The following is a 12332-nucleotide window of genomic DNA, read 5'->3' as shown; positions in this document are numbered from 1 at the left end:
AGGGCTGCCCTGGCCTGGTACCTAAAACGGGGCCTAGGCAGAAGGCCAGAGAGCTGGAAATACGGCTGCTGACACAGAGATGGCTCCACCTCTACCACCCAATTCCAGTTTAAGTTCTAGATTCTTCTACCTTCCCTCTCTTGCGAGGGGTGGGGCCCCCAGAACCCCTCTTCTCCAGTGACCCTCTGCTCCCAGTATGGCCCTTCTCAGGGTGAAGAGGAGGCCCAGGCTTGAGGGAAGAGCTACCTAGCGGTAAGTATGCGCAACATTACATATGTATATTGGAGAGTAAATAACCCCAAAAAGTGCCTTGTAAATAGACTCCGAGTTTATCCTTTATTAATGAGGCACCGAGTGTCCCGCTGTTTTAGAGCAGCGAGACTTTCATAATATCAAAACCTAAATTACACTTGCGTCTCTCATCCCAGGGACGACTGGATGAGCCGAGCTGGGCGGCTGGGGCTCCGCTTACAGAGTGAGTAAGCAGGAATCCCTCCCTTCTCCTGGGACTGGGTGGAGAGAGGACAGGACTACACATGTGTACACATGTGCACACACACACACACACACACACACACACACACACCAGGCTCCAGAGAGCTCCGCTGTCAGGGTACAAAGAGAAATGTGTGGCCCCACTGGCCCTTGTGCCTGGTTGGTCACTCCCAGGCTTGAGGGATAGGATTGGGCCCAAGACATTTACCCTTTGGAAGCACATCACTCCCATGACTCAGCTAGGGCTTATCCACCCAATGACACCCCGTTCTCACGAGCAGGCTTCCTGTGGCCATGGTCAGGTGTGCCACAGGTTGGCATGAGAGTGATTATAAGGACGTGACACAGTAGATGGCAAAGACCACGAGGGCGGCTGTGGGGATGGTTCTCAACCTGTGGGTCGCGACCCCTCCAGGTCCGTGCAACCTTTTGATGGGGGTTGTAAATCAGAGATCCTGCTTATCCTGATACTCACATCATGGTTCATAGCCGTGCCAAAATTAGTTAGGAAGTAGCAACAAAACGAATTATATGGTTGGGGGCCACCACAGCGTGAGGAACTGTACGAAAGGGTCACAGCCTTAGGAAGATCGAGAACCGCTGTGCTATGGGAATGGCACCAGCTCCTTCTGCATTCATGTCTGAGCTCCAGCCCCGCCTGGCTTTTGGGTCAAGACCAAGCCAGAGAGTGCCACCAGCCATTCACAGCATTCTCCTGACTCCCATCCTGAGTACTGTGGGGCAGGGAACCTGGGTTCCCCGAGTCACCCTATTCCCAAGGCCCCTGGGGTGTATCTCTCCTAGCCCAGGACAGGCCAGTGAGGCCAAGGTGGGCAGGCGGATGAGGTGTGGCAGGATTTACAAGCTGGCTGGCCAGGCTTCTGGTGCTCTGGTGGGCGTCATGTCGAATCTGTCCCATTATATGGACAGTTGAGTTTAATAGTCATTGTGTGATCACTCCAAGCCCAGCAAAACATGGCGGGGCAACACCCCCTCCACGCGAGCCACCCGCTCCCCAGCCACACGGCCCATCCGTACAGTAAATTAAAAATATGAATCACTTCTCCCCACCGCCTCCCCAAACGCTCGTCTTGTCAGCCTCTGTGTTGCCTTCATTTGTATTACCTTAATTTAATGTTAATTATGGTCTTCATTTACAAGGAACAAGCCAGCCCTGCTCTGCCAAGGGACCGTCCCCCTCCCCCTCTGCCCAGGAGGGAGAGGCCTAGGGAGAAAGGGAATTTGGGGGGCTGCAGAAGAAATAAGGAGGGGAGTCAGAGAGAGGATATGAGATGAGATCTGGGCCATCAGAGCCTGGTGGCCTTTCTGGGAGGGACTTGGGGGACCCCCACCTCCCATATGCCCTGTCCTCTATCATTTATCTATTCTATAGCTACTTACTGAACACCTAATATGTGCCAGGCAACCAGAGACCAGTGAGATGGGGGAGGTGTCTGCCTAATAAGGGCTAGTGGGGTCCCCTCTACCACCCTTAGGCAAAGGAACTAGAAAGCAGCGTTAGGAAGACAGTCATAGCCCTTCGGGGAGTGGGCTAGCACCTGACCCACCCAGAGGGCACAGAACACAAGGGCTTCTCTTTCCCTCCAAGCTCCTCTCCTGGCTAACAGTAACATCCTTTCACCAGCAGCCTTGTACCTCTTCCAAGAGGGAAGTTCTTTTGGCAGTCTTTACTGAGTCTCTCTTGCTACAGATCAGTCTAGGCTAAAGGCCTGAGGGGAGACAAGAATGGAAAGGTGACTCTCAGGCTGTTTTCTAAGAGGTGTGGAGGAAGGAACCCATTGTCCTGGCAATCACTACCAGGCTTTCCTGTCCTATAACCTCTCCCCAAGTCCTTGCATCTGGGAATCCCAGAGGGCCTGAATGTGACATTTTGGTAACTGCTGGCAGCCACCTGCAGGTCAGTAGAGCCCGTGGGGGTTGTCGCGCAAGTGCACAAAGGGAGCTGGCAGAAGCCACCTGCGTGCCACACCCCCTCCCCCAAGGCTTCGAGAAAGAAGAACTGCAGCTGGGAACATCTGCCTGACAAGGCCCTTCTGCACAGGCTGTTACATAGCCATCTCTAAGGAGTTCTGGTCCACATACATACAGATAGATACACGTCCCCCCCCCCAGGGCTCATTGCCCCCCCGAGTTTCATGTGTTAATGTGTATATGCACGAACGCGTGTCCAGCAGGCCCGTGTGCGTGTGCCCCCCTCCCGCTGTCAGCGGTGCTGATGACATTGGCAGAGGAAAGTGATGACAAATGCCCGTTATCAGCGAACGAGGCCGATGACAAATGGGCGGGCGCCCGAGCAGCCCCATTACGCTGTAATAACAGAAGATGGATGGCCTGGCGCCCCCCCGCCCCACCCCCACCCACCCGCGCCGGTAACGGGAGCCGATCGTGCTCCGCCCGCCAGGGAGGGAACCGCGTTGCGGACGCCCGCTGCCAATCCCGGCCGCCGGAGACGCCCGAGCCGGGAGCGAGGAGACCACGCGGCCGCCCGCGGCGGAGGAACAAAGCAGCGCGCTCAGCGGGCGCAGGGGGCGCACGGGGCGTCCCGCCTGCCAGGACACGCAGCTGTGCACACACATGGCCTGCACACGCGCCAGCCGCCTGTGTCCTTGCACGGTGCACCTGCGGCTCTTGTCCAGGCACAACCCCAACCTCGCAGGGCCAGGCACACAGGCGTCCTTTAGTGCCTTGTCTAGGCTTACATCTGCCACATGGATCTGGGTACATAGCTACCAGCGTAAATTCATGCTTAGAGCCACACATACTCATGCTCCTCGGATTGGTGCACATTCCTGCAGAGATGGTTTACAAGCTAGGGGTGTTGATACGCACCTCTATTACTAGCACTAGAGAAACTGAGGCAGGAGGATAGAGAGTTCCAGGCAGCCTACGCTTTAGCCAGACCCAGTCGAAACAAACAAACCGCTAAGAGTCTGGGATGTAATTTAGTTGGTCCAGTGTGTGCTTATCTAGCATGCCCGAAGCCCTGGGTTTGAACTCCAGAACTGTATAAACCAGGCTGCTGGCACATTTCTGAAATCCTGTACTTGGGAAGGAAAGGAGGGAAGTCAGAGGTTCAAGGTCACCCTCAGTTATTTATCAAGCTCAAAGTCAGACAGAGATACAGAAGAGACCCTATCTTAAAAGGGGGAGAACACACTTAGGTGGCCTTCCTTGTATACATGCACAATACCGAACTCTGAAGACGTACGGCAGAGATGTGTGCGCCTGTACTCGGGACTGGCGCACTGCTTGGTATACAGGCGTCCAGACATGAACCCAGGCAGAAGATGTCCACAGCCGCATCAACAAATATTAACTGAGCCCCCGCCATGCAGGTGTCAGCTGGCACTGAAGGAGCTCTGGTGATGAATGGGGTACCATCCGCGTCATCTAAAAACCGCTAGGCTCGCTGGAGGGGCCAGACAAATGGCTGTGAGTGAATGCGGAAGCGATTTGTGCTTTGACCCAGCGCGTCGTTTATTATGTGGAAAATCAAGAGCCTTCCTGGAGGAGATGGCCGAAGGAGGGAATTTTCTAGAGGATTTGCGTTCTAAGCAAAAGATAGAGAAACGGAGGCATGAAGGGAGAAGTGGGGGCTTGGGGTCCAAGTGAGTGGTCTCAGCGAGAAAGGGAAGGTTTTCCCAGGCTCTGTAGCAGGAGGCAGGAAGCTTTCAGGGACCGATTGAGAGAATAGCATCAGGTCACTGGATGGGGACAGCGCTTTGCGTTTTCAAGAACCTTGAGTTTGCTATCTCCATCTGGAAGACTCCCTGTAAACAAGGAACGTTAGTTTTAGTGGACCTTGAAAATCAGACAGCTAGACCTGGAGCTGAAACCCCTTAGGTTTCCAGGATGAGGTGACACAGGGGTTTGGAGGATGACTATATGTGGTACCTGTGGCTTAGAAAAAGGAAAAGGCTGGAGGTGGGACACGGGATGGGACCACTCCCTTGTGTGTCCCCGCCTCCCATTACATAGTTGTCCCCATGCTCCTCAGCACGTGGCATCCTTGTGGCCTTGGTCCACCAAATGACAGAAGGTCACATAGTTCACCTGTGTCAGTCTGTCTGGCACCCCCAGGCATGAGGCCACTGCCCTGTACGTCTAAGGCTGTCCCATGCGTTTAATCTAAAAGCAGACTGCTCTGTGGCCATCGGATATCTTCTTTGGAGTCCCAGCTGACAATATTTAAGGGGAAGCCAGCAGGGGAAGGACGGGAACCCTGGGCTGGAGGAGCGGGGAGATTCCGGTTTTAAGCACTGGGTCAGGCTGCAGGTCTCAGAACCCATGTGCTGCCTGCTCATCAGTTTTCCCACACAGAACGAGGCAGGAGGCAGAAAAGCCCACAGCGGCACCTAGGCTCTGCCCTTGACTTGCTGTCGGAAAGGCGGGGACTCCAGGCGAGCATCTGGATTGTTTACCTCCACCCAGGGCTCTACAATAAACCAGGAACGGGGGCATCTCAAACACGGTCGAAGAAGTTAGCAGATTCAAGAAAAGGAGGCACTGGCCCCTTCCCCAGAACTCCCCAGATAATACTGGCAGGGTTCAGATGCCCACCCACCCCAAGTCTCATGCAAACAGGACCCGCTGGGCAGATGAGGTGTCTGGAGAACAGAAGCAAACACTCTAACATCCTGGTAGCTGGTGGGGAAAGGAGAGAATGGACATAAAGGAACCAGGAGAGGAAGGAGAAGCCGGGCTGACTGACTCTTTCTCCCTTACTTAGGCTTCTTTCCTTGTGCCTGGTAGCAATTCCAAATGCCATCTTCACCTTCCCAGAATCTGACTTCCTCCTAGGACCCACACAAGTGGCCTTCACTTGGGGTCTCTGCACTCTGTTCAGGTCCCACCCCCATTTCAGCTGCCTTAACCACCAGACCTGTCAAGATCTTGGCCTTGGGGGGATTCCCACCCTTGCAAGGAGACTTCAGTAATGGACACCAAACCGAGGATGGGAGGGGGCAGAAGGGATGGGCCTCGGCCCTCTCTCACTTCACTTTTTTTGTAGCGTTATTGACCCATCATTAGTTATCAGTCCAAGGTCGCCAGGCCTGGCCCAGCCATAAATCACCGTTGCTGGGGCTGGGGGTGGGGGACCAGAGGAGCGAAGGAGTCAGTGCTGAGCGCAGCCCGGAAGGGTCGCAGCAGACACCCGCCAGAATCATGGGCACCCTCCCCAGCCCTCCTTCTCCTCTCCCCACCCCCCTCGGAGCTGCCCCGAGTGTCTGTCCCTCGGCGACTCTCTCCAGTCTCCGTCTCTTTCACCGTGTCTAGACAGGCTGCGCGAAGAAAAAGGTGACCAGATCATTGTCGGTCATCTTCCTCATAGCTCTTCCAGGTTATGACTCCATTCAACAAGAACAGAAATCCTGAAGGGGAAACTGAGGCCCAGAGTCCTGGCCCGAGATGAGTCTGGGAAAGGGTCTCACCCAATTCTCACCTCAGTCACCTCAGTCCCTCCCTACTCCATGCGGGTGCTGCAAGGGTCTGTCCGTCCTCAGAAGGGAGTGGATACGCGTCCGCACCGGGTGCCTCCTCTCGAGGAGCCGGACCCTTTCCCCAGTGCAGGGCTCCTAAGAGGAGCGTGGCTGGCCCTCCTCTCAAGAGCTAGCCCAGCTTAGCCGCGGACCTCTTCGCCGGTCCTCGTGCGCCCTCTGCCGGCGCCTCTCGGGAAGCGCGCTCGCCGTCCCCGCCCTGGATCCTCAGTCTGGTAAGGACAGACTACCCAGGAGTCCGAGGGCAGCACGGAGCTCTCTCTGCATGCCCCTGCTTTTAGAACACTCCTCGCACCAAGAGTCCAGAAAATTCCTATGTCTGTTCAAGACTGGAGGGAGCGAGGACAAGAAAGCTGAACTTGATGCCGGCCAGGCTCGGAGCACGTGGGAAGCAGAGGTGTTCCCTGTAGAGAGGAGGAGGCCAAACTTCAAGGTTCTCTTCCTGCCGCCACCTTTTGAGAGTCCCCATTAGGCAGCTTGAGAGGGCACAGCTCAGGGCTGATTTTTCCCAATTTGGTGTTTGACTGGCCAGCAGGGTGAGCTGACCAAATTCAGCTTTCCTGATCAAACCGAAGGAAAAGTATCTCAAACAATGTCAAGGCAAGGTCAAAGGGATGAGACAAAGTCCACCAAAGGCCTCGAGGAGCTAAGAGCTAGGGGAAGAAGTGTCTCAGGGCAGAACTCCGAGAGCCCCGACGCGGTGGAGCAGGCATATATTGGAACTGGGAGGGAGGGACTGGTGTTTGCCGGTCTGTGTGCTCAACTCTGGCAGGCCTCAGGAGTTGCCTTCACCCCAGTTCCTTCATGATGGTGTACACGCCTGTGCATTCTCTCTCAGAACAGGAAACTAATGATTCTGACCCCAGGTTTGAGCCAGCTGGTGGGGTGTCCTGTAAAACCCCACACTCGGGAGGCTGAGTTGACTTCTGAGTTCACAGACAGCTGGGGATACCGTAGTGAAACCCTGTCTGAAGCCAAACCGAGCCCTGGCTCCAGGGCAGTCAGCATCAGCAACCCTCACTGCAGATCTGAGGGAAGATAGGAAAGGCAGTGAGACGGGCAGCTGTCAGATCCGGGCCGAGTGGAACTACAGGAATCGGCTGGGCGGAGTCACTGAGTGACATCTGTCTCTGACACATGTTGCATGACTCCGGACAAGAAAAGGAGCCTCTCTGGGACTTGGTTCTTTTTTTCTTCTTCTTAAAGTCTATGTACGTGTGCATGTGTGCACTGCTATGTGCACAGGAGTGCAGATGCCTGCCGAGGCGGAGGCTTTGGATCCCTGGGAAGCAGGGTTCCAGGCAATTGTGTGTTGCCTGGTCTGGGTGCTGGGAATTGAACTCAAGTACACATGCTCTTGACCTCTTTCTAGCCCAGGACTCGGGTTTTCCATCTGTAAAATGGAGATACAAATCCAGCTGGCGACGGCATATCCACATGTGGGGCTCAGCTAAGTAGGGTTTGGTAAAACTGCTCAAAGAAATCAGGTGTGTGGTGCAGGTAACTTGGAGCTTTTTCCCAAGTCTCCTTTTATAACTTGCACGGTATTAAATGGTCTTTCCAGCTTTCTAACAAGCCTCATGGGACGCAGAACTCTCTTTTCTTGTATCCAGGTTCTGTGAATAAAGTTTTGAAATGCCCTTTTGGAAAGGAGAGACACACTTTGTTGGAAAAGGGTTCTGCCCAATCACACTGTAGGAGCTGACTGCAACGGTGGGACTCTTGGCTAATACCCACAGTGACTCAGTCCAGGTTCCAGGTTCCACAAATGCACAGGTCACACACTGAAATGCTTGCAAGCATTCGATCCCATGAAAGGCAACAGAGGAAACCAAAGAGTCTACAAATGGGGAGCAATGGCTGCCCTGGGAAATCTGGAGGGAGGGGAGCTGTATTAACGGAATTTCCACACACACCCGCCCCGCATCAACATCACAGGAGCCTAAGACCTGCTCCTCTAGGCTTTACACTTAGCCCCTTCCTACAGCCATGGGTGCAGGGCAGAAAGGTCAGGTCAGCTGAGTTTGATTCCTAGGGTTGCACTGGTTAGCTTGGGATGCCAGTAGGACTCTAACAGAAAAAAGTCCTTGCATGCCCATGTTTGGGGCTGGCAGGATCCGTCACTGATGGTCGCTGCTCCTCCAGGCCCCTGCTTGTAGTTCTGATCTCTCGCCCACTGCCCTCCCACCTACTCTCAACCAGAGATGGCGCTGGGATTGTTTGGTTAGATAATGTCCACTTTGCCATATAACCCCAGGGGCTAGAGAGACGGCTCAGCAGTTAAGAGCACTGGTGACTCTTCAGGGAATCCAGGTTCAATTCCCAACACCCCCATGGCAGCTCACAAATACACATAAAAATAAAATCATTTTTAAAATATGTAACTGCAGAGCTCATACCCTAGAGCAGAATGTTCTACCCATTCTCAAAAGGCAAGGTCCCTAGAGATCATACCCACCACTCCCAGCCTCTCAGGTATACACATTTCTAGTTCCAGCCCTCCTGATCTATGGGGGGCACTGGGCCAATCACTGCTCACGTTTGATCTTCAGTTTCCTCCCTTGTACGGATGAACCTGAGAGATCTCGTGTCTTACAGAACAGGATTTGAGCAGTTGAGAGGATTGGGATCCTTCAGACTGGAGCCTCCACCAAGGGAGGTGCAGGATGGGGAGCCTCCCAGCCCCCTCCACCCAGCCTCCCCTCAGCAGCTCTACCTGCTGAGCGGGAACTTCCACAGTATAGCCCAGCACAGCCCAGCACACACAGCCCAGCACACACAGCACACATACAGCACAGCACACACAGCCCACACAGCCCACACAGCCCACACAGCCCAGCACACACAGCACAGCACACACAACCTAGCACACACAGCACACACAACGCAGCACACACGGCCCAGCAAACACAGCACATACAGCACACATAGCTCAGCACACACAGCACACACATCACAGCACACACAGCACACACAGCACACACAGCACACACATCCCAGCACACACAGCACACACAACCCAGCACACATGGCCCAGCAAACACAGCACATACAGCACACACAACCCAGCACACACAGCACAGCACACACAACCCAGCACACACGGCCCAGCACACACAGCACACACAACCCAGCACACACGGCCCAGCAAACACAGCACACACATAGCACACACAGCACAGCACACACAGCACACACAGCACACACACAGCACACACAGCACAGCACACACAGCACACACAGCACAGCACACACAGCACAGCACACACAGCACAGCACACACAGCACAGCACACACAGCACACACAGCACAGCACACACAGCACAGCACACACAGCACAGCACACACAGCACACACAGCCCCACACAGCACACACAGCACACACAGCATAGCACAGCACACACAGCATAGCACAGCACACACAGCACACACAGCCCCACACAACACACAGCACAGCACACACAGCACACACAGCACACACAGCACACACACAGCACACACAGCACAGCACACACACAGCACACACAGCACACACACAGCACACACAGCACAGCACACACATCACAGTACACACAGCACACACAGCACACACACAGTATACACAGCACAGCACACACAGCACACACACAGCACACACACAGCACACACAGCACAGCCCAGGTGGCAGTGTGCTGGTTCCAGCCACCCTGCTAATTGTGCTGAGAAAGCGGTCAGAGACCCGTGGTACCCACAGGAACCCTCAGATCACCATGGGTCTGTCCTGGCAAAGGTGGCTCATCTATCGGAGGGAGTGTGGTGGGACAAGGATCAGTGGGCGACCCACTGTGTTTCAGCCTCACCTCTCAGCGCCCACCTCCTCATCTTACCCTGTCTGCCCCTGTGTGGCTCAGCCTCCGGGTCTCTAGCAGCCTTCCTGTCCTTCCAAGTCAGCCCTGGCTGGGCACTTGTAGTTAAAGTCAGCTTCCTGAGGCCTGTGGGTTCCCATCAATCTTGGGAGCTCCCCCCTAAAGGAACACACCCCTATGTTTCTCCGAGGCTGCCTCCTGCTCTCCCCCAGGGCCAATTTCAGTGCTGTACACAAGTTTCACTTTGGGGGTTATCTCCCACCAAGGCAGAGGGGCTAGAAGGAGACCCTCCAACTCCATCCAAGAGCGGGAGCTGGGTAAGAGGTGGGGAAATGAATATTAATTTATCATGATTAGGCAAATCCGGCAGGGAGAGCCGATTCAGGCGGAGGAGGCTAAAAAGATGAATTTCAGCAATAAAATTAAATAAGGACGGACGGGCGGCCCCTCCTCCCTCCCGCTTTGCTGATCTCTCTCTTTCTTACAATTTATGAGGCCAATTATGAAGATGGGGTTGGAAGTTCCTGGAACTTCACTAAATGCAAACGGCGGTCCCTGCTGTTCCCATCAAATTAATTAACCGCGCGCTATTGATGGCCGCTCAAGGCTGACGCAAGCGGTCCGCCCTGCGGCCTCCTCCATGGACACATGAACCCAGAGCTCTGAGTCCAGCCTGGACTCTCCTGCCTTTCTAGTCCCTGACCAGCACCACCAGGGTCCCCTTCCAGCCCACGCACCTGCCTGAGCCCTCGGTGACATGGTGCCTGTACCCAGAGACTGGCTAGAGACACTGGTACTAATCCCACAGCCACGGGGCCCAGAAATGTGCGGTAGGCACACAGACAGGAGGTCACACTGTCAGTCACACACTGGCACATACCGGGGAACCTGTACTCATACAGGTGATGGCCGAGCCAAGGCTCCTGGAACAGGCAAGTCTGAGGCTTCAGGCTTGTTCTGTCAGGACCAGGCCTGGGTCTAGCTGTTTCTACACAGCCACTGGAGAAGGGATAGTTTATCAATTCAGTTCATCTTCTGGTGACTTTCTCAGAGTCCTCCCAGCCATCCATCATCCCCCGGGGCATCTCCTTGTCTTGGGACCCAGGGCCTTTCTCAGGGAGGCTCTTCCATAGGGACAAGAGCCGAGATGAAAGGATAAGACCTGGTCCAAAGACTCAGAAAACTTTTTTCTTGGGGTCTTAGCTAGGAGTGCTCCCCAGTTCCAGAGCTTGGAAGCAGGGCTGCCCAGTGACTCAGGGAGTCTGGGAAACTGACTGGGTGGTTCTGACTGGAGGGAAGAGTGACACAGGGCCACACTGGAGCCAACTCTAGGCTTAGGCAGCTGCTGTTTACGGCCCAGATGGAACCTCAGTTGTAGCTTCCTCCTGGGTCCCTCTCAGAAACCCTCCCCTGCTGTGAAGAGGGGTAGCAAGGCCACGGTTTCTAAGTTGTACCCCTTAGTTCTGGCAAGAGGGATCCTATTCCTACCAAAGGGGCAGGAATCTCATGATTCTGGAGAAACTGGGCACAACAAACCCTGCCCATCCTGGCATACCTCCTCCCAGTGTGGGCTATGGATGCCCGTACCTGCTCTATTCTAGCTGCCAGAGCCCCAGTTCAGGTTTGGTGCATAGTAAGGTTATGGCTAAGACCCACACTGCCACCCCAGGCCCTGGGTTACTGTCTAGCAGGGCTGATCATAGCCACCCTAAGAGAACTTGTGTCCTAGGCACAAAGTGTCAAAGAGCCGCTGAAATGAAGAGAGGCCTACAGCAGCCCAGAAGAGGGCTGGGGCCTCCCTTTCCCACACGACAAGTCATAGGTCTCCTGACTCCTGGCAGGGCCCGCTCACCCATGTAGAGACACCAAGACTCATGCAGTACTGGTGCTCCACTGTTGTAGGAAAAAAATGTAGACCTGGAGGCTTAAAAGAACCAGGAGCTAAAGTGGGCAGGGGTGGCACACACCTTTAGTTCCAAAACTCAGAAGGCAGAGGCAAGCGGATCTCTGAGTTTGAGGGTAGCCTGGTCTACAGAACCAGTTCTGGGACAGCCAAGGACTATACAGAGAAACCCTGTCTTGAAAAACTAACAAACAGACACAACCACAACAAAACCCAAACAAACAAAAAGGAGCCACTCTTTGCAGAAAAGGAAGTCTGAAGAAAGGTCGGCGCCCCACGGAGGCTCTGGGTCCTGAGACCTGGCTACATCTCAGTTTGCCAGGGCTATGCAGTAGCTTTCCCCAGCATGACTCACAGAGGCGAGGCCCTCCAGTTCTGGTGTCAGGGATACGGGCTTGAGCTGTAGGTCTGATCTTGAGAACCGTTCTATTTATTCTCTTTGAGATGCTTTGTACTTCCTATGTAGCCCAGGCTGACCCAGAGCTTACGACTTTCCTGCTTTCTGAGTATCTGCAAGTATAGGTGTGTGCCACTGCCCAGAGAGAGGCCAGGACTGAGATCAAGGAAGCA

Source organism: Micromys minutus, assembly GCF_963924665.1.
Source record: "Micromys minutus genome assembly, chromosome: 2".
Classification (NCBI taxonomy): Eukaryota; Metazoa; Chordata; class Mammalia; order Rodentia; family Muridae; genus Micromys; species Micromys minutus.
This window is presented reverse-complemented; position numbering follows the sequence as displayed.